Source organism: Acomys russatus, chromosome 3 (assembly GCF_903995435.1).
Source record: "Acomys russatus chromosome 3, mAcoRus1.1, whole genome shotgun sequence".
Classification (NCBI taxonomy): domain Eukaryota; kingdom Metazoa; phylum Chordata; class Mammalia; order Rodentia; family Muridae; genus Acomys; species Acomys russatus.
This window is the reverse complement of record NC_067139.1, coordinates 4,988,334-5,010,810: the sequence shown is the minus strand read 5'-3', so window position 1 is coordinate 5,010,810 and position 22,477 is coordinate 4,988,334.

Sequence of the window (22,477 nt, the reverse complement as noted above, 5' to 3'; positions counted from 1 at the left end):
TCAACATAAGTCCATTCCAACACTCAGGATCTAAACTAGTAACGTAATTACTTAAGCACTAAAATAAAAGTCTCCACAGCCTCATGTTGTGTACAGTCCAATTTATTACTAGCTGATCTCATAGTGAGAGTAAACTCCTGGCTGGGGTAAGTGACATCCCCTATGGTGTGGATTAAAATTAGCACATGCATTCATTTTCATCCTGCTGTCTGTGCTGATGGTTTTCAAGGAAAATTATAAAGATCACCATACAGGGACAGAAGATTATGTACTTTGGGTAAATTTTTCATCTCTTCTGAATGCTGCTCGGTTCTAGAATGAATTTCAGACTCTACTTCTTCTCCATGATGGCCTGTGTTAAGCAGGTGCCTTACTGATAATGCTACTGAGAAGATATTCATTCATTCTTTCCCCCTTCTGCCCTTCTTCCAGGCCTCTCCTGTCCTCTCCTCTCCCCTCTCTTCCCCTCCTCCTCTTCTTCCTTACCTTCTTTTTTCTTTTTTTTTTTTTTTTTTTTTGGTTAAAAATTTTTAAAATTAATTTATTCTTGTTACATCTCAATGGTTATCCCATCCCTTGTATCCTCCCATTCTTCCCTCCCTCCCATTTTCCCCTTACTCCCCTCCCCTATGACTGTGACTGAGGGGGATTTCCTCCCCCTGTATATGCTCATAGGGTATCAAGTCTCTTCTTGGTAGCCTGCTATCCTTCCTCTGAGTGCCACCAGGTCTCCCCCTCCAGGGGACATGGTCAAATATTGGGCACCAGAGTACAGTAGAAGGATCCAGAGGGTCCTAGAAACCTACAAGAAGAACATTATGATAGGCAGATTTGGGCCCAGGAGTCCCACTCAAACTACGGCACCAGCCAAGGACAATACAGACTGTAAACTTTAAACCCCTACCCAGATCTAGCCAATGGACAGGACATTCTCCATAGTTGAGTGGAGAGTGGGATATGACTTTTTCATGTACTCTGGTGCTTCCTTACCTTCTTACTCACCTTCTCTGTTTCACTGTTTCTTTTCACTTTAAGCTGGTAGGACTCAGAAAAAGGAAAGGTCTCTCTTAGGGTACACTTTTCTTTTTGCAGAGCACAATAGCCTATATAGCAATAGAATCTGTAGGGTACAATGGAAAGAGGTAAGATGCCGGCAAATAAAGATATGCTAGTTTTATATTTCAAACTAAGTGACATTATTTCCCTTGAATGAAAAGCAAGAGACTCCAAGCTTAGAGTCTGAGATGGAAGACAGAGGAGGGGTGGGAAAGATTCCTTAGCATCAAAAGGAGGAACGATATGTGCCAGAAACATTGCAATTACCTTGTTTGAAACTGAAGAGTGGTTCCAGGAGGCTGGAAGAACAGGGCCTTCTAGAAGTTAGTATTCAATAAAAGGGGTTGAAACCTAGCATGGAATCTTTTGACATTTATTTGAACCATTGCCATTTTGCTTTAGAAAACCAAGCAAGCTGAACTTAGTAGATCCCAGGAAAAGCCTCTTCGCCTTACATTGACCGTCTCAAAATGCTTTAGCAAAAATGTTTTTATTTAACTAAAAGAATGAATTGCTGAGCATATTAAAGTTTTGTTTTTGTTTTTTGTTTTCTTGGAGACAGGGTTTCTCTGTATAGCCTTGGCTATCCTAGACTCACTTAGTAGACCAGGCTGGCCTCAAACTCACAGCGATCCTCCTGCCTCTGCCTCCTGAGTGCTGGGATTAAAGATGTGAACCACCATGCCCAGCTGACTTGTTTTTTCTTAAAATAATTTATTAGTTAATAAAAAAATTAAGGGTATCTATGGGTGCAGTATGGAATTTCAGTGCATGCATACTTCGTAGAGTGAATTACTAAATCATGTACTTAGTAGTCCATAATCTCAACTATTTGTCAGTTTTGTGCTAACAATTAACATCCTTTTTTAGCTATTTAAAATATATGTTATTATTATTGATTGTCATCACCTTGCTATGTAATGGAATATGCCAGAACTTACCCTTTCCTTCTCAAGTTATAGCTCTGTATTCACCTCTCTCCTCCCATCCCTTCTACAGATAATTTTTGGTTTCAGAATAACTTCACACACAAAGCAAAGCAATGTCAAACCATAACTTCACTGTCTCTGTGCTTGCTCCATGTCATGGGTCTGCCAATGTACTAAGTGGTGAAGATACACAGAGAAAAAGTCACCTGTGGCTATAGTCAAATTTCTGCTCTCAGAAAAGTAAATATTAATGAATATAGTGAAATAAGATTACATGTTGTACAATTTGACCAGCTTTCCAAACTTATCTTGTCTTTGAGATCATAATATATACATTCCTATAAAATGCATCCTCAATAAGTTTCATGGTAGTAAAACTACTCTGGAATGGTTAAACTGTGATTTCCGGACAACAGTTATTTATAAATGAAGCATTTCTAAGCATTTCCTCACCCTAAGATGCCATGATTATTTGCTAAGTTATTAATAACATTTGTCTCTCTTATTTGTTTGTTTTTTACTTTAAATATGCCTAGACATACTTGGCTGGGCTAGGAGGTAGAGCTCAGCAGTTCAGCCTGTGATTATCTTGTGTGACCCTGCTCCCTAATCCAGTAAATAAAGTGTTTGCCACTCCACTTGAGCACATGCAATGGTTGCTTGTATGCATTCACCGGGCAGATGACCTTAAGAAGGAAGAACATGAAAGCTCATATCCTTTGGATATGAAAGATCTTATCCAAACAATATCAGTAAAGCAGTCTTGTGGTGTTTGGGTGCAACAACTGGGAAAGTGTCACAAGACACAGGACAATTTCATATACTAAATCTAGGTAATTAGAGTTGTGTTTTAAGGCAGAAGTGGGTGGTTGTGAATGATATTTAAAAACCAGGATGCTTATGAGTCGCTATATGGGTGAGTCTGTTGGGAAAAGGTTTAAGTAAAGAGGATGCAGAAGGGCAAAGATGTGATACACTACAGATACTGTGGTTGTTTTTTTGTTTGTTTGTGCTCATCTACATTTGGACATGGGACCCTTTCATGAACCTTTTTGTTCACATCACCAGACTTCTCTTATTGGTATTACTGTGGTAATAAGTTCAAGAGTTGAATTTGATACCCTGGCACTAAATTCAAGATCCATTATTGCCTTTTTCGTATTTGTGATAAGCATGTTATTTCAGTTCCTCGATATAATAATGCCCCAAAGTGATTATACTCAGAATTACTATTTAAAGAATATAATCTATTACTGATTTAAAATCACAATAAAGAGATATAACAACCTCCCCCATTAAACTGTGACAACTTCAATTTTGAAATGCAGCCCAGTTTTAGAGATGCTAGAATGAAAGATCAATGAGACAACAAATTATTCAACGTTATATTTTACAAGTATTCTTTATCAAGCCCTTTTGATTTGAGACATGTTAGTCTCCGGAAATACCTCCCTCCAGTCTACCTCGACAAAGATGATGAACATCATAAAATCTTCTTTTGGAGATATCTTCATTAATGGCAAGCTGGCCACTGGGCAAAAATGCCCCTGCTTGCTCTACAGACAATATGCTATAATAATGGACAAGACTTGGACACTGGTTGAGCTGACTGCCAAGGTCTGCCATGACAGGGTAAGCAAGTCCTTTATATTTCCTCTCTCACAATGATGTCTGCCAGAAGGCTGAAGATGATGCTTTAATGTTATAGAGAGAATAGGTGACTGACCAGGCAGTAAACTGTCTCTGTCATTTCTTAGTTTTGGAAGCTGCTTGCCTGCACTTCCTACTTTTTTTTACTTTATTTTTTTATTAATTTATTCATATTACATCTCAATTGTTAGCCCATCCCTTGTATCCTCCTATTCCTCCCTTCCTCCCATTTCCCTTTAATGTGTATCCTAGGCTGACCTCGAACTCCAGATCCTCCTGCCTCTGCCTCCTGCAGCAAATCCTACCGGCCTGCGACACCAGAACCAGCTGCATTTCCTACTTAAGTAATAATTTTATGCCTTCTCAAGTCTCTGATGCGGTTGAAGACTAGATAGTTATAATTTCATTTAGACTTAAGTTGTTTGGTAGCTAAGAAAATGTTTTAAGGTCTAGAAAGTTGTTTTTAAGTTGATAAATACAAGATAATGACAGAGGATGATTTATGTACAACATTTTAGACTCACTATCTAGGTAGGATAGATAGTATTTTCTCCAAGGTTGCCAGATACAAATGAGATAAATATTTTGAATGTAACTTTTACATATGATTTTCTTGATTGTCTCATAACTGTTATTCCTGTATATAGTTTATTATAAATAAATAAAGCCCATGTAACAAATATAGTAATACAAATCTGAGGATTGTACAAAATAATTTTATCAAATTCTCTTAAACATAAATATTTAAGGTGTGAAATAGATAAGTTCATGCAATTTCTTTGACAGTTGCCTCAAGAGGAAGGATGAAGCGAGATTCAGGACACTAGGTTGAACTTCAAAGCTTACCTTCAAATGAATGGTAAAATCAACAAAATAACTCTCAGTTCTTTGGGAGTGTGCAAAGAGAAAGTCCAAGTTATCTTTTATAACCAGGAGGTATTGGCACAGTTACTAGTAGGATATCTCCTGTTTTGTTCATTTTCCTAAGGGAAAGACAAACAATGGTAGCAATGAAATTAGTGAGTATAAGGAGCCGGTGAATTTGAACCAATATAAGAGACCTCATTTTAACAGTGATTAACAACCTCCTATGGACTGACTAATTTTGGTTAAAATGTGGGATAGAATTTTTTGATAAGCAGTATTTAAAGAATCTAATGCTCACTCAATAATCCTCTTGCTGCCTAATGTATGAGCACACATCTAATGCCTTCAGCACTTTATTTATACTGACCCCATTCATAGAATAGTCAAGTCCAGGTTATGCTGACTAGTGGAGCATAGTGGAAGAAAGCACAACGTGCTTAGGGGTTCTGTGTTCTTTACCCTGACTCTAGTACAAAACCCTTTCTCATATCCTGGTCCATAAAGAAGAGGCAGGTTCGTTGTACAAGTCTTTAAGTTCCCAGGTTAGATTCATCCCATGATATTTTAATTTTTTGAGATAATTGTGAATGGTATAATGGTATTACTTACCTGATTTTTTCCTGTGTGCCTGTATACACACACACACACACACACACACACACACACACACACACACATATATAATGGACACTGATTTTTGTGTGTTATTTTTGTATTCTGCCACTGTCCTTGAATGTGTTTACCATCTATAAGGAGATTTCTGGTAGGGTGTTTAGAGTCTTATTATACAATCATATAACCTGCAAATAAGGACTATTTTGATGTGTTCCCTCCCTATTTGTTTCCCCTTCATCTCCTTCACTTGTCTTAGTTTACTAGCTAATGCTTCAAGTACTATGTTGAACACGAATGGAGAGGGTGCACATCCTTGTCTTGTTACCAACTTCAGTGGAAATTCTTTGAGTTTTTCTTCATTTAGGATAATGTTGACTGTAAGCTTGTTGTATAATGCTTTTGCTATGCCCTGTACTATGTTGTAGATTGCCTGATATATGTCCTCTGTACTTTTAAGGTCTCCAGGACTTTTAACAAGAAGGAATGTTGGATTTTGTCAAAGACCTATTCTGTTTCTAATGAGATGATTGTATGATTTCTCTCATTTAGTCGACATGTAGTTTATTTAATTTGTTTATTCCTATATGTTGAACCATCCCTTTAGCATGAAACCAGTTTGATAATGGTGGATTAGAAATACACAATGTCAGGAATGCATTACTTCTATTGAAGTTGTTGGACGTTGAGGCCCCACAGAACCTTGGAGTGCTACAGGCTGGAGCCCTTGCTCCTAGCTTCTTTTCCAGAAAGTCACAATAAGGCTCTACTCCTGAAGGTATCCCATACTTGAGTCATAGAAGATGGACAAATAAAGTTGATATTGACCTGCAAGCTTCATTGCTATTGAGTAGCTGACACAGTGTTTGTAGGCGCTATGCATGCTACCAGAGAAAAGAAATAACTATCAATCTCATGTTTTCTATGAACCTCAAGAACTAAAATAGCAACCTGACTGGCAAAACATGCCGCTGGTGCAATAGTGGCAAAAATGTCTTGAGAGAAACCAACTAATTTCCAATTTAAAATCTCGTAGAAGAAAATGGAGGCCATGTCTTGCATGGCTATTGTGAACAAGAACCTGTGGCCCTAGGGGAGGAGTTGCTATCATTATTCTGTTAATGGGTCATAGCATCAAGGTGGCTCTTGGGGACTTCCTGTTGTACCCATGGATCGGTGCATCTCTCAACCTTCATCAGAGAAGTTTCTTTTTGGAATAGGTGGGCTTTAACCCAGAGACTGATGACAGGATAAGCTGCAGAGAATAAGTGACCGTGGAGTGCTCAGCCCTAAAGGGAACATCTACATCACAACCTCCTTCTCCAAGGCTCAGGGGCCATTGGGAAAGAGTTGGCAGAAAGATTGTATGTAAGAGCCACAAGGAAAATGTGTTTTCTGGGGGATAACAGAGCAGTCATACATAAGAACCTACAGTAGCTGTGACCTAATATACAATCAGCACAAGCTCACGCCAGACAAGATCACAGCATGGAGGGAGGAGATGGGCATGAAGGTCCATTGCATCTGAGGAGCTGGTCTACCTGCTACAGCTGGGGAAGGAGAGGTCCATCATTTAAGAATGTGGCTACTGGTAGATCTAACATGCACTAGTAGATGTCCACATTCCTGAGTATTTAGGCATCATTAATGCACTGATTTTTTAAAATGAGGCCACAAAGTAATGTCGGTATGGAATGGAGGTGGATCTGGAAGGACATGGGTGAAGGAGACATATGAAATCATTAAAGACTTAATAAAAATAGTTTTTACGCATTGATCACTTTCATTATTTAAAAAAGACACACAGCTCCACGTGAAACTGACCCTGCATTAAAATAAGAGTTGAAGGTGGGGTTAGAGTTTTAGAATGGTTTTTAGATGAAGCCTCTTTTTTTTTTTTTTTTTTTTTTTTTTTTTTTTCAAAAGGTTGACACAGTTAAATACGAGCAGGGTAAATTGAAAAGAAGGAGGAAGTCAAAGGTAGAAAGTTTATGATGTTTTGCTCTATATGTTTTCATTTCTTTATATTGAGGAATTACTGTGATTTTTAATTTTTTTCATTTTTATTTTATTTCTTTTTTACATATACACTTATATTATTACACATAAATAAAATAAACTACATGCAGCAGGAAGGCCATGAAACAATCATGATTTATATAAATGTTACATTCACAGTGTTTAGGATATTTGTATTTGGAAAACTTGAAGAAAACATCTTTCATATCTTGGTGAGTCTAAAATTCTGAATAAAAATAAAAATCTATCATATCTCATCTTTATCAACTTAAAACATCTATCTAGACCTAAAAACAGCCTAACCCCTAAACAACTAAGCTTAATTGTAGGACTAAACTGTCTGGTCTTCAGCCCCACCAGAGACTTGAGAAGGAATAAAACTTAATTAACTGAGTGAACCAGAAGTGCAGGTTAGCAGCTTCCAAACTGAGAAAAATGACAGAGACAGTTCGCTGCATGAACAATCACCTAAAACTCTCTGTAACGTTGGAGCATCATCTTCAGCCTTCTGGCCCAATATATTTGACAGACATGTTTCTGAGGCAGGAACTATTGAGGACTTGCTTACCCTGTTTTGGTAGAGTTTGGCCATTGACTCTGCCTGTATCCAAGCTTGCCCGTTTTTAAGCAGAATTCTGTCTGTGGCAGAAACAAGGACATTTTGTGGTTTAACAGATAGATATAATTCTATAGATATATTAGGCAAAATAGTTAGATATGGCCTTCAAAAGCCTCAGAGACCTGCAGAATATGGCATTTAAAGATGTTTTTATTATTTTAAAGAGTCTTTGACAACATGACAGGTTAACTCCTAGCAACACCCAGCCTACCTCAAAGAAAATGATGGGCATCAATGAACCTTCTTAAGAAGATGGCTTCAAATGTGGCAAACCAGCCACTAGGCCAAATATCCTCATTCATATGATTTAAAAAAAAAAATGGTCTTTCTCTGATGAGTTAAGTATAGAACAACATCCGAGAAAAGTCCTATTGGTACAACAATCTCAGAATTAAAATACATAAAATAGAAACTGATGGGACAAATACATCCACAGTTACAGATGGTGATTTTAATCATCTTCTGTTGAAAGTGTAAGCAGCCAAAAATTGGGAGATAAAAGATAGGTCAGATTAGGACAGTGCTATGTGCCAACAATCTACTTGGCATTTCAAGACTTGCTTCACATTCTCTGGGTTTTTTTTTCAAGGCACACATGTGCACATCTCATCTCAGACTCTCTACTGTGCCACATTGAGGGACGGAGATCACACAAAACATCTATATAAACAAACAAAATTAAATCAAAACAAAATATGGGTCTGGAAAATATTTAACTATTTGAAGTAAGTAACATATTTATACTTCATGATCAACGAAGAAAATGAGGTCAATCAGAAAAAAATTTCCTGAAATATACACAGAACAGTGTTTAAGGAGAAGATATGTTCCCAGGACAGCTTCAAAGAAAGCTTTTGATTCTAATTGGTCCAGCATTTCAGACTGTCCCACAAAGGACTTTAATTAAGCCTGGAATTTCTCAACATTTAGAAACTGGAGCACAAATGTTATTCCTAGCTTCTTTAACCATCTTCCCTAAATTTATTTGGGCCACTGAAAAGGTATTATTCATCTCAAATCAGCCAGAAAAAAAAACTTAAGATAATGACACCCCATTTGCTTTAAGGGAGGTTGGGTAGGCTTTCGTTGCTTTTGGGCTATCGATGTTTATTTTCATTGGGAGTTGGTTATAAGGTATTATTGGTCTTATTCAGAGAGAAAACATAGCTGAACTTAGGGGCCTATCTTTTCCTTTATCTTTTTTCTTAAGTTTGGAGATAGGAGTTGAAAAGAAAGAAGAGGGAATTAGAATTATATAGGGGTGATAGGACAAAAAGTAGATTATTGAATCTATTCTTCAGCTTAACGCCTTAATTGTTACTCACTAGGGTATTTTTAATTCACCGGCATAGAATTTTGTACATTGATGCAAAATAAGTTTAATTTGATACATTGATATAGAATTCAAGTTTAAGATTGTTATTCACACACATTATATATATTTCTACTGTAATATGAATTATTGTACCCATACAACTCAACTATGATACGAGGTTTACTTCCAATACTTTGAAAGTGCTTTTGCGGGCTGCTGAGATAATTAGGTGATACAAGTTAATTGGTAGTTGATCAAATCATGGCCATGCAAATTACTAGTCTATTTTTATCACAAGAAGACACATCCTAGGTTTAACAGATGGATATGATTCTATAGACAGATAAGGTAAAATAGTTAGATAAGGTCTTCAAAAACCCCAGACACCTACAGAATATGGGATATAAAGATGCATTTTAGAGAGTCTTTGACAGTATGACAGGTTAGCTCCTGGCAACACCCAGCCTACCTCAAAGAAGATGATGAGCATCAATGAGCCTCCTTATGGAGATGGCTTCAAATGTGGCAATGCACAAAATGAGGACATTTTGGCCACAGACAGAATTCTGCCTAAAAATGGGAAAGTGTGGATGCAGGCAGAGTCAATGGCCAAACTCTACCATGACAGGGTAAGCAAGTCCTCAATAGTTCCTGCCTCAGAAACATGTCTGTCAAATATATTGGGCCAGAAGGCTGAAGATGATGCTCCAACGTTACAGAGAGTTTTAGGTGATTGTTCATGCAGCGAACTGTCTCTGTCATTTTTCTCAGTTTGGAAGCTGCTAACCTGCACTTCTGGTTCACTCAGTTAATTAAGTTTTATTCCTTCTCAAGTCTCTGGTGGGGCTGAAGACCAGACAGTTTAGTCCTACAATTAAGCTTAGTTGTTTAGGGGTTAGGATGTTTTTAGGTCTAGATAGATGTTTTAAGTTGATAAAGATGAGATATGATAGATATTGTTTTACATTCAAAATTTTAGAAAAGATGTTTTCTTCAAGTTTTCCAAATACAAATATCCAAAACACTATTAATGTAACATTTGTATAATCCTGATTGTTTCATAGTTCTTGTTGCTGTAGTTAGTTTGTTGTATATATGTGTAATGGTATAAATGTATATATAAAAAATTTAAAAAAAAAAGTAGAAAATTTAAAAAGGAGAAAATATGTATTCCTGAGTGCTTATATCAAAAGAATGATGATTAAATCTGTGTCCTAAGTTTAAATTTGAAAAGGTTTCAAGAAAGGAGAAAATTAAACTTCCAAATAAGTGGCAAATAAATAAACAATATAAGTATAATTAAAAGTTGGTTCCCTGAAAGAACCTGTATCTGTCATGCCTTAAACTTGTAAAGATAAAAAAAATGTGTAAATTACCAGAATCAGGAAGGAAAGAAAAATTAGTATACACCCTACATATGTTAAAATTAGCCAACACAGGCAAAAAGCAGAAACATAAAATTATTCATCCAGAAAATACTTGCTTTAATCTAATATGACTGATGCCACTGTGGATACCAGAAGTCTGATAGAATTCATTCTTTTTAGCATAATAAAACATGATGTATAGTTCTTCAGGCAGAACAAAACAGGACTGAATAAAATTTGGATCAACTAAAGAGAATGAAGAGAACTAGAAATGGAAAATGTGTGATCAAAGTAAAAAGTTAATATTACTTTAAAATTTTTAATCTGAGTTTAATTAAGTTAGTTAACTTAACCAATCCTTTATAGATATTCTATGTGTGTTATTAAATGATCTCCTAAACATGTATACCTATGCACTATAAAATGAAACTTCGAAATACAATGAAGAAAGAGAGCCTAAATTGAGATCTCAGTCTTTTCAGATGAAACACAAGCTGAGATTTAATATTGGTAAGCAGCTAGGCAAAGCATGAATCAGAGCCTCCCTGGAGGAAAGTCAGTGTGTGCAGAGTTGGGACAAAAAAGAGATCAGTGCCTGGCCAACAAGAGAACCTGGTGGGACAGAGATAAATTACTATGAGCAATGGAGAAGAGTTTAAATCTGGGGAGATAAAATTTTGAGCAAAGAACTGTTGTGGTGTGTGCTTAATATAGGTTGTATTTGTATTAAGACACAGGATTCCATGAGATAATTAAGGTAAAATTATTGGCAGGGCAGGGCAGACACTTAATCCAACATGACTGGGATTCTTATAGAAGAGGTCATGAGGATGCACATGGGTACAAAGGGAGGGATTGGCAAGGCACAGAAAATGCCTATTTGATGGCTAAAAACGGGGATCTGAGAAGAAATCAATCGTGCCACATTATAATCTTCAACTTCAAACCTCGGCTGTACTAAAAGGAAAACAGAAACCAATACCATAGAAAAATGACAGAAATTAATAAGACTACTCAATCATAACTCTCAAGATTAATGGTCTCAATTCCCCAACAAAAAGTTACAGACTACCAGGCTGGATTAAAACTCAGGATACATCTTTCTGCTACATCCAAGAAACACATCTCACCATCAAGGACAGAAATAAAAAGATGGAGAAAGTTATTCTGAGGAGATGAGACCAAGAAGGAAAAAGGTTTGGCTATTTTAATGTCTAATAAAATAGACTTCATGTCAAAACTAATCAGAAGTGAGGAAGGACACACTATATAATCATTAAAGGGAAAATCTGCCTTGAGTATATTATAATTCTATTCATTTGTGCACCAAACACAAAAATATCCAGTTTCCCAAAGAAACATCACTGCAGCCAAAATCACATATTGACTATAACACCGTGAAAATGGGTGACTTCAACAACACACTCTTAACAATAGACACAGGTCATTCAGGCAAAAACTAAACAAACAAACAAACAAAAAACACTGGAGTAAAATAATGTCATAAATCAAATGGGCCCAGCAGACATCTACAGAATATTGTATAAAGCCAAAAAGAACACATATTCTTCTCAGAAGCTCATGGAATTTCTCTAAATTGACCACATATTAGGACACAAAGCAGAACACCCCCTATCTGACTAAAGCTGGATTTCCATAAGAAAGAGCAAAATATAAACAAATTCATGGAAGCTGGACTACTGAATCAAAATTGAGTCGACTTAAACCAAAAAAAAAAAAAAATGAACTTTTAAAAATAATTGAATAAAAATAGAACTATAACATACCCAAAACTATGGTATACAAATAATGCAGTTCTAAGAAGCAAGGGATTAAGTGCCTGCATAAAAATAAAAAAAAGAGATATCTCATATTAGTAACTCAACAACACACTTGTGCAGTGTCTATAAAACCTTGAAATAAAATCCAAAATCAATACTGAAATTAATAAAATGGAATCAACAAAAAGCAATATAAAGAATTAACACAAAGGAGCTCGACAAAGATTTAGCCAAATTAACCAAATGAATGATAGAAAAAGATCTAAATTAGTAAGACTAGAGATGAAAAGAGAAACATTACAAGATATCAAGGAGATGCGGAGAATTGTAAGAATATACTTTTAAAAATCTGTATTCTGACAAGCTGGAAAACCAAGAATAAATGGGTATATTTCCTGATTTATACAACCTAGTGAAGTTAAGTCAAGATAAAATGAATAGTTGAAACAGACCCATAATCTTTAGTGAAATAGAAGCAAAATCTCACAACTGAAGATGCTCATCACAAAATGGATTCAGGGAAGAATTCTTCCAGACATTCAAGGGAGAGCTAACATCAACACTCCTCAAATTATTCCAAAGAGGAGAAACTAAAGGAACCCTTCAACATTCTTCTCAGTGAAATCACTATTATTCTGATACCAAATCCACACAAAGACCCAAGCTAAAAAATTATAGGCTAATATCCATAATGAACATAGATGTAAAAATTCCAATATATTCTTGCAAACAAAATTCAAGAAGGCATAAAAATGATCATCCACAATGATTAAGTTGACTTCTTCACAATGATGAAAACGCTATGTGAACTAATAAACATAATTCACAACATAAATAAACTGAAAGACCAAAACAGTGTTAGATACAGAAAAGGCCTTTGACAAAATCCAACATCCCTGCATGATAAAAGTCCTGGAAAGAGTAGGGATACAAGGATTATATCCCAATGTAAAAGATGATTTACAACAAGCCCATAGTCAATATCATCCTTAATGGAAAGAAACTAAAACCGTTTGTAGTAAAATTAGGAACATTGTCCATAACTATTCAAGATAACACTTGAACTCTTACCAAGAACAATTAAGACTGGAGGTTAGGAGGATACAATTAAGAAAAGAAGAAGTCAAATTATCTTTAATTAAAGACAAAATGGTTTCATTTTTTAAATGAGATCACCATTACCCCGATACCCAAACCACATAAAGATTCATCAAAGAAAGAGACGAATATCCTTTATGAATATAGATGAGAAAATTCCCAATAAAATACTTGTAAACCAAATCCAAGAACACATAAAAAAAAATCATCCACCATTATTAGGTAGGCTTCATCCCAGATATGCATGTATGGTTCAACATATGTAAACAGATAAATGTAGTCTACTATATAAACAAACTGAAAGACAAAAACCCAAATGATCATTTTACTAGATGCAGAAAAGGCCTTTGACAAAACCTGGCATTTGTAATAAAGTCCTGGAGACACTAGGGAAACAAAGGATACAGCTCAATGTAATAAAGACATTTTACAGCTAGCCCCTAGCCAACATCTACTTAAACAGGGAGAATTTCAAAGCGATTCCACTAAAATCAGGAACAAGAGAAAATTGTCCAGTCTCTCTATAGCTATTCAATATACTATAGAAGTTCTTAACTAGAACAATAAGACAAATGAAGGAGGTGAGTGGCATACAAATTGGAGAGGAAGAAGTCAAAGTATCTTTATTTGTAGATGATATGATAGTATAAATAAGTGTCCCTAAAAATTCCATTAGGACACTCCTACATCTGACAAACTAACACTTTCAGCAAAGTAGCTGGATACAAAATCAACTCAACATAACTCAATACAAAAGAAGTATCTTTCCCATATAAAAATGACAAACTGTCTGAGAAAGAAACCAGGGAATCAATACTTTCCTCAGTAGCCTCAAATAATATGTAATCTGGGGGTAACTCTAACCAAACAAGTAAAAGACTTGTATGATAGACAACAATAACAAAACAGAAATGGAAGAAAATAGCAGAAGATGGAAAGATCTCCCATGCTCATGAGTTGGTAAGGTAAAAATGTCCATCTTGCTAAAACTGATCTGTAGATTGAATGCAATTCCCATCGAAATTTCAACACAATTCTCCATAGATGTAAAGTGGACAACTTTCAGCTTAATAATGGAAACACACATACACACACCAAAACAAAAACAAACAAACAAAAAAACCAAAAAGCCATGGATGGCTGAAATAATCCTGACTAATAAAAGAACTGCCATCCATAACCTCGAATTGTATCACAAGCTATAGTAATAAAAACTGCGTGGTATTGGCACAAAACCAGACATAAAATCATACTGTGTTTGCACTAGTAACTGGGAGTTGCTTTGTGTGCTGAATGGCAACATACAATAAGGAATTTGGGGACCCACTTCCTTTGCTTTGTGTGGCAATTGCTTTGTATTTGCCTCTTTGAGAGTTCATCCTAAGTGAAGAGCACTCAGGAGTTATATAGTGAGCAACTTAAGCTGTTATACAGGGTTCTTAATATATTTTGAGAGATGATTCTTATTTAGTTTCCTCTGGTTTCAAGGAACATCTCATTTTCCTTTAAAAAATAAACTTACTTATTTTAAATAATTAATAACTTACATGTAAAGCTACAACTCCAATTTATTTGTATAACTGGAGATGAAATTAGGATTCTTCTAGAATTCTGTCAATATATGAAAGCTTCATACGGCATAAAAGAGGAAAGATGAGAGCTACGCTTAGCTGTGGGTATAAGGGCAAATATTAAGAATGCAGTTAGAGATTATACTGTTTGGAAAAGTTGTAATATTAGGTTTCTCCTCTAGAGCCTATGATCTCTCCAGCCATGGGTTGCTAGCTAGATTTACAGACCCAGACATTGGTTATTTTCTATTGAAGAGCTTTAAGCCCAATTATGTACTTATTGGTTACTGCCAAGAAAATACATCACTGGGGATACCTTGCCAGGGTGGTCATTGTTGTGATTTGTAGCTGTGACAGCTATGTAAGACTTGATTGGCTTTCACCCCCAGAAGCTTGCATGACATCTTCAAATACTATGGGAGCTTGTCCTCAGGGAAGAGCCTTTCAAGTCAGTTGCATCTTGAGTCCTTCAGTTCCTGTTTCTGAAGTATGCTGTGTCTGTAGCAATAGTGTTACCTTCAAATTCTTGGAAGAAACCAAGGCAAAACTATCTATAAAGTTTTGGTAGTATCTTGGGTATCCCCAACTGAAGTTCCCCATGCCAGGTATTGGTGTTTTTGTTAGATGGTTTATGGATCTTATGGGGAGCATCATCATCTGGTGTGGCATAAGTATTTACCACATTTTTATTATTCATTAATCTTTTGGAGAACATTTCAGTTGTTTCCATTTTCTAGCTATTGTGAATCTCTGAGCCAGCAACAAACACAGCTGAGTAACGTCTCCATAGAAGGATATAAAGTCCATTGGGTGTTTTCGAAAGAGTGGCATAGCTGGGAAATATGGTATATCTAATGTTAATGTGTTGAGAAACTTCCAGAGTGGCTGCCATAGTTTGTAATTCTATAGGCAGAGAATGGGGGTTTTCCTTTCCTCACATGCCTGCCAGAATTTATTGTCAGTTGTTTTCTTGAACTTAGCCATTCTGACTGGAGTAATGTGAAATCTCAGAGTAATTTTTACTTGATGCTGAGCACTTTCTGAGATATTCCTTAGTCATTTTTATTTCTTCTTTTAATAACTCTCCATTTAGATCCATGGCTCTATTTTTAAATAAGGTCGTTTATTTTCTTGACTCTTTTCCTTTTGAAATTTTTGTATATTCTGGTTATACAAAATATATAGCTGACAAGAAGTCCTTCCAATTCTGAAGACTTCCCTTCCACTAAATTATTTCGACTGTTGTTCAGAATCCTGTTAGTTTTACTAGGTTTATTAGTTGCTGATCTTAATTCCTGAACAAATGAAATCTTATTTAGAAAGTCCTTTTATGCACCTGTATCTTTCAGGGTACTTCCCGGATTTTCTTCTAGCAGTTTAAACATTTCAGGTTTCACACGGATGTCTTTCATTTATTTTTGTTGATTTTTGTGCAAGATAATAAATATGGCTACATCCATTTTAACTCTTTTATATGTGGATATCCAGTTTCCCCAACCCACTTCCTAAATATGCTGCCTTTCATCATTTTGTCAAATATCAGTTATCTGTAGTTTTGTGCACTCATGTCTGGGTTTTCTATTACATCCCATTGCTGTACATGTGTGTTTTTGTGCCTGCACTATTTGATTTGTAAGACGATAGCTCAGTAATATACCTTAAAATCTGGTGCAGTAACCCTTCCAGCACTGTCCTTTTTCTTAAGCTTGTTTTGAGTATTCAGAGTAGTTTGTGGTTTTATATAAATTTTAGGGTTTTTTTTTTTTCATTCCTGTAGAAACTATCATGGGGATTTTGATTGGTATTGCTTTGACTCTTTAAACTGCTTTTGCTAGGATGATCATTGGACAATACCAAATCTACTAAACCAAGAACACGGAAGGTATTTCCATGATCTAGTGCCTTTCTAAATTTCAGTGTAGAGGTCTTTCATCCCCTGGCTTAAGTTTATTCCTAGATGTTTTATTTTAATTTTTGAGATCATTATAAGTGGAAGTGTTTTCAGGACACCTGACAGAAAAGTTTAGTTCTTCTCATTCTAAGCATGCTTGTTATTAGTATATAGAAAGGCTGCTGTTTGGTTTGATGAATTGATTTTTTATTGTGCCCCTTGGCTGAACATGTTAATCATTTCTAAAAGTGAATGGGATTTTGGGATCTCATATGTATGATGTAATAGCATCTTCCAGTAGGGATCACTTCACTCTTTCCCCCCCAATTTCTATCTCTTCAATTTCGTTCTCTTGTCTTCTTGCTTTAGCTGATGCCCCAGACACTGTATTGAAAAGGAGAATAGTGGGTATTCCTGCCTCATTTCTGATTTTAATGGTATTTCTTTGAGTTTTTCTCATTTTGGATGATACTGGCTATAGTTGTGTGTGTGTGTGTGTGTGTGTGTGTGTGTGTGTGTGTGTATGTGTGTGTGTATGTGTGTGTATATGTGTGTGTGTGTGTGTATGTGTGTGTGTGGTGTGTGTGTGTGTGTATGTGTGTGTGTATGTGTGTGTATATATGTGTGTGTGTGTGTGTGTGTGTGTGTGTGTGTGTGTGTGTGTGTGTGTGTGCGTGTAGCCTTTCTTATTATGCTGAGGTATTTACCATCTGGTCCCACTTTCCTTAGGATTTCTTAAAATGAAGACACGTTGATTTTTGTCAAAGGCCTTGTTCCCCCCCATCTGTTAAGATGATCATGTAAAATTTGTCTTTTAGTCCTCTTAGATGACTTATTACATTTATCAACTTAGATATGTTGAGCCATTCCTGAATCTCAAATAAGGCAACTTAATCATGGTGGATGATCTTTTAAAAATATGCCTGTGTTCAGTTGGGGGTCCAGGGTTCAAGTCCCTGTATAGGCACCACCTGTGGCTCTCCCTTGTTCCAGGGTTGTCGGCCACCAGTTCCCAGGGATAAGGGAGCAGAAGTGATGAACTGTGGGTTCAAGGCCTCATGAGAACAAATAGAAATGTCCAAGCTGGGGAGGCTTGCGGGGGAGGGTGGGGGCAGGGACAGCTCAATTTTATTCTGGGTGAAGTAGGCTTATATAGAACTTTGGGAAGGAGGCGGAGACATCAAGGGTGGGCAAATGTCATTGGCTGGAAGGACAAGGTACTGAGATGCCTCATTTACATGAAGAGGCATTCTGGAAATCCCAGGTGCTTGCTGAACAGGTTCTTATCAGGAGAAAGGGAGGTGGACCTGTAATTTCCCTAAGGAAAATATGATATTCCTGAGGTAGAGGGTGTAGGGATCTGGGCTCCTGACAAGTTTGTTGGTTTTTTATTGATGAACCTTTTCATTCATGTCCATTGGGATACTGGCCTCTAGCTTTCTCTTTGTGTTATGTCTTTGCCTGGTTTGGGTAGTAGGATGCCATTATGTTTCAGGTGTCTTTCCTCCCATCCTCAACTCCCAGAATAACGACTCATGAGACTCATGATAATTATTTAAAAATACCTAGGCCATCTGCTAGGCTCTTCTCTGACTAGCTCATAACTTGAAATAACCCAAGATAGTAATCTACATTCTGTCAAGTGGCTGGTTACCTGAGCTCAGGCACCAGGCATCCATTTTCCTTACATCTTGGCCTCTGAAACCCATGTGCTTGTCTCTATCCCAGAATGTTTTCTGTCTACCATAAATCCTACCTATTTCCTGTCTCAGCCATAGGCCATAGGTTTTTTTGTTTGTTTGTTTGTTTTTTGTTTTGTTTTTTTTTAGTTGACATGTGCTGTATTGATACAATACATAAGATATTCCTTTTATAATGCTTAGCTTATTATGGAGATGCGGCCAAGAGCAGTCTTTCCCACAGCTTATAATTTTTACATAAAAGTTAAATGTCTTAGAATTATTACAAAACACAAGTTAGGGCATGAAAGCAATAAAATACTAGTTTCTGCAGTCAGGAGGCTGGGTTTGGCTTGTAGCTTTAGAGAAACTGCTGTCAATGCACCAGCCAGCACTGCAGACACGGCAAGCCTTGGCCTGAGGGAAGGGCCACAGAGCTCATTGCTGTGCTTATAGACAAGACTTCAGTTCCAGTGTTGTTGGACTGAATCCTCAGGAGCCTTTCCTGACTCTTGGTTGAAGTCTGCCTTCCTAGTCTTCTCAGTGGGCAGCTTTCGTCAGGTGCCTTCAGCTGAAGGCACAGGAAAGCACAGCTCAAGACAGTGTTAGAAAGACAATATCCCAGCATAGTTTACATCTTTTCTTTGACACCTGACATATTGTGTTTGTGATAACCAAGTTGTGAGCCCTATCTCACACACTGAGGTGGACAGGATCACACAAATACTTCAGTACCAAGCGATGGGGATTGTGGTACAATTTCCATGCTTATAAAGTTTAGTCTCAAAGTAGTACATCAGTTATAATTATCTACATCTCAGGGGTGATTATTGTATTGCTAATTCTGAATGTCTTATAATTTCTAATTACATTTGATTAATGAACCATTTGATTAGCATTTTAAAATTCCCAGAATATTTATTTCCACTGTCATTTTTGGTGTGTACTTACAATATTCTTTACATTCTTTCGTTGGTCGCTTTATGCATTTTCTATCTCCTGGTTCGTAAATCACAGGTTATTTATTAGCAGTTACCCATAGAATTTGGCATGCATTCTTGATTTCTAGATATTATCAATATTTCTGTACTTGTGCCAAATGATAAAAGGCTTTACAAGTTTTTGCCTGAATCTCTGACTTTATAAATTACTGTATTTTTGGAATTTAATTCCACCTTATTTTCATCTCTGGTCTCCTGTTAGCCATATTTTGTCTTCTTATGAATTTCTGCTTGTTTATATAGTTCTCGTGTCAAATTTATTTCATTTTAGACATTTTACGGCATGATTGTTTTGCTCTTTTGTTCCTTGATCTTGAGTCCTTCATTTATGTTCAATATTCTTCTTTCTAAAGAAGACCTTTTGGTAGCAACATTTCACATATCTTGGACAAACATGCTCTCTTGCTATGATCCATGTTTCGTAAATCTTTTGGTAATTTCTACTCCTCCATCTTTTTGTATTTTCCTCCAATTCTACTCATCCGTTCTCTTTTCACGTTCTCCACTTAAGCCTCCTATCATTTATCTATTCACCAAATGTTAGTTTTAGTTCCAATTCTCATTCCTAGAAGCTCTGATTTTAATTAATCAATTAAAGCAGTGTCTCATTATGCTGCCCTTGCTAGCTTAAAACTCCCCATGAAGACCAGGCTGGCTTTGAACTCACAGAATCCTACCTACCGTTGTTTCCTAAATGCTGAGATTAAAAGCATGAGCCATCACACCAGCCTTACTTGATTTCTTTTAAGCAATTTTCATTTTTATGATTTGGCAATTTGTTTCATTTGCTTAATTATAATGTCATTTAATATGGTTTTAACTGAAATAATGTGAAGAGCTAACCTGCTTATTTATTTTCTTGAGTTTTCTGTTGCTGATTTTTCCTCATGCATTTTATGCTAGCTTTAACAGCTCATTGCAAATGTCCTTCAGCCTCTGAGAATTTAAATAGCTAAATTATGATTATTTTGCATTTAATTGTATCAGATGCCCATAGCAAGTCATAAATCTTGGGCCAACTTTCATTATAACTGTAACTTTCATCATAGTGTAAACAAAATGATTTCATTTAACCAACTGGGGCATGGTCTGTATCAGGAACTGGTGCTGGTTCATAGTTACTACCTAGAGAGCTGGGTTCCTGGGCTCCTGGACATCCGAACCCCAGACTGCCCTCATTCCCCCATGCGAAAATCTATCCAGTGTTTTTGCAGGAAGCTGGAGGCTAACTTTGCATTTTCTTTTTACTTCTGTTTCCCAGATATCCCCTTTTCTCCCCAGTCAGACTCAGCATATATTTAAACCATCTGTTAAGTGATTCTACAGTCCCTGTGGTTTTTCTTTTTTATAGCCAACCAGCTGTCAGACTCATCCACACAATGAAAGAGCCACAGGTTCTCTGAGAACAGTGTTTCTCCTTGTCAGAAAATACACACTCAAACATTTATCTGCACGGGGGTACCTACATTTTCCTGAATAATCATACCTAAGTTCTGAGTGTTTGGCACCAAAGTAGCTTCACTATTCTCAAATCCGACAAGACTACTGAGCTTCTGTAGACAATAACCTAGGCAGTGGGAGGGGACATTCTTCTGAACATGGACCCCCAGCCTCGTCCGGGCCTAGGTGTAGAGAAAATCACCTGGAGGTAAAAGGTCACTGGGTGTTAGGTGGGATCAAGGAGAAAGATGCTCCAAACAACACACACTTATGAGAAGAAACAAAACCATTCACGGAGAAAAGAATGTAAGCTTCTCTGGATGGAAATCATTTCAACCAGAAGCTTATTGATAAATAAATGAATATGGAATTAATATAGATTGTACATTTCATTTTGTGAGCTACCTAACATTTATTCTAGAATAAAGTAGCACACAATTACTTTAATGTCATTATAAGACAAAATGTTAATCATAAGAAATATAAATGAAAGAGTTATAAGTGTAAAATAAAGAAATCAGGACAAGTCTTTGATATTAAATTTTGAATTGGGAATATCAGAGTAAACATCTTGATTTTTCTTTTCTCCCTTCAAAAAAAATTCCATATATTTTCTAGCTTTGACCTTTGAAATGACATATTCCCAGTGGGTCTAAATACCATTCTCCTCAAAAAGAACCTAGAAGTATTATAGGAAATGAGCAGGATGATTCTGGAACAGAGTATTGGTGCAAAAATCAAAGAAATTCTGGGAGATGAATGTGGTTGCATCAAGGCACACAGCCAGGTCATGGGCTCCCTCAGCACAGCACATGGGAGTGGGCATCAGTGAGATTGGTGAGTACAGCTGTTTAGACACTAAAAATATTTTAAAATGACTGGTTATTGATATTAAGAAGAAAGTAAAAGCAAACCATGGTACTAGAGGTTGCTAAAGCATGAACCTATTTCTCTGGAAACATATTATAGAATCAAAAGGATAAGCATAAACATCATCCTGGCTGCATAAACTACTTAGGAACAACCAAGATCCCCGTGAATGGGTTTGTCTCTATAAAACCCGGTAATATATGCAAAGGGTCTGTAAAATCATCACCACTCACAATTCCTAGAAACTACTCCAGGTAGTGGTCATTCCAAACCTTTGGATAGAAGTGTGTACGCTATGGAAATGAGCTGTTAACATGGACCCCTCGCCTTCACAGGCGTAGGGTCATTCTAAAGGAAGACTGGGTGGCGCTGCAGCTCCTTGAGGAAACTTGATCATGAGCGTCAGCAAGCTACAGTGTTAATCCTGGGTCCGCAATAATAATATGACAAGTGACAAGGAAACTATACCAGCAGAAATGGGGAAATTAAAAACATGGGATGGACCCAGAGTCTTCAACATTTTAGCATAGAAACATAACAAAGAGAGGATGTTTAATATTGAGATGTTTTAAAGAAACTCAAGGCATATGGGAAAATACAAGACTCTTATTTAAATATTAGTTAATCATCCAATAGCAGAAAAGCATTTTCTGGAAACATATCAATTTCGCAAATATAAATACAGCAGGTAGTGTAAATATTAAAGTTACCA